Source organism: Nematolebias whitei, chromosome 6, assembly GCF_014905685.2.
Source record: "Nematolebias whitei isolate Nwh7 chromosome 6, NemWhi1, whole genome shotgun sequence".
Lineage (NCBI taxonomy): Eukaryota > Metazoa > Chordata > Actinopteri > Cyprinodontiformes > Rivulidae > Nematolebias > Nematolebias whitei.
The window spans coordinates 693,178-694,756 of NC_056503.1; the positions used below are offsets into that span (position 1 = coordinate 693,178).

The 1,579-nt window shown below is 37.7% G+C and overlaps 1 protein-coding gene across 2 annotated transcripts in view; it reads left to right on the forward strand.

Annotated features, from left to right (window-relative positions):
- tpst1 (tyrosylprotein sulfotransferase 1) overlaps positions 1–949 on the forward strand; it is a 127,591-nt gene extending 126,642 nt beyond the window's left edge. The window contains exon 4 of one of the 2 annotated variants that reach the window (XM_037677355.1): positions 910–949. The gene's annotated coding sequence lies outside the window, so the exon portion shown is untranslated. The remainder of the gene's footprint in view (positions 1–909) is intronic. The other variant, XM_037677353.1, reaches the window with a different exon arrangement.
- The last annotated feature ends 630 nt before the right edge of the window (positions 950–1,579 follow it).

A 1,579-nucleotide genomic window follows, 5' to 3' on the forward strand; every position in this document is an offset into this window, starting at 1 on the left:
GTGTTTTAAACCCTTCCAACACTTTTGCAATATTTCTAAATGTTTCTAAACTAAACGCTCTAAAAGAGCACACAGAATGTCATGATTTCAGCTCTGTGCCACCTTTCTTGCCTTTAAGCCGCTGTATTCAGATCCATCTGCTCACAACAGACTCCTTTTCAGGCTGCTGTTTAATACACCGTATTATATTACATTATTATTGTTTTTTTAATACGCTAAACAATAGTAATCAGTCAAGGAAATCAATCTTCCCTGACTGATGAAGCCTTCCAGATCGAAGGCGAAACGTTTCAGCACAAAAAAAGAAACTGTCCAGGTGACCAGACTGAAAAATGTTGGATACTTTTTTCATCATTGTATGGAAATATACAATGACGACAACACACACTGTCCTTTGACCCAACTGTGGCAGACGTAACAATAAGATGAAAGCTTTCGTTCCGTTAAGAACATTTTTAGAAACAAATTAAATGATTGTTTTGGAGGAGTAAAAACATTCCTGTTCGTGTGATGGGAGACTGCAACGAAGTGAAGATTCAACTCCATCTGCTGCTTCCTTACACACATCACTTCTACTAACTGGCTTTTATGTGAATGTTTCGTTCAGTGCCCTGAGACGACTTCTGTTGTGACTTGGAGCAGCTATAGAAATAAACTGAAGTGAATTTGAATTGAACTGAACAAAACCTTTGTTTCTGATGTTCCTGCACTGAACTGTCGGGAGATGTTAAAAATGCATTTTACTGCTCTTCTCTCATGGACTAACAATTACACTGTTGTCTAAACTGACTGCTGACTACACTGGAAACACACACACAGAGACACACACACACACACACACTTCTTTGACAGCAGCTGAATGTTCTAAAATGTGAAAGTCACCAGAACAGCATGTTCTCTTGTTTCCAGGCCTCAGTGGATCAAAGACGTCATCTCCTCGTCTGTGCTGGACCACATTACAGCTCTGCTTCACCAGAATCAGCTGTGCTCCTCCTGTCGGCTGCGATAGGATGAACTCTCAACCTTCAGTGTTGTACCTTAAGAGATCCAATAGTGGTTTTCAGCACCACAGAATGTCTGCCGATTGTCATTTGTGTCTCGTTAAACTCATGGACATGTAAGAATGATGGCTGTTCAGAGAGGAACTGTGATTCTGTTGTAAGAAACTACAGTGAACTGAAATGAGATCCATGAATGTAGAATGAGCTCTTACAAGATGCAATACCTATTTTAATGTTATTGTTTTGTTTTTTGTTTTTGTATTGTGCAATTCCATGGATACAGATCAGTTTGATGTATCGACTGTGATTAAAAAAATGCTTTTTTTAAAAAACTGACCTGGTTGCAAGCCTTTTTATTTAATGTAAAATAATATAATTTTAGTACAGATTGAAACTGCAGTTTTTAAGGAACTTCTTCTGAATGATTTGTATTTTAAGACACAATGTTAGTTTGAAATGTTGAAAATAATAGGTAATAAACGTAATATTAAAAATAGTTATAACAGCTTTGAAAAAAATTGACGTCCATCCATCCATCATCTTCCACTTGTTCTGGACTCAGGTCTCGGGGGCAGCAG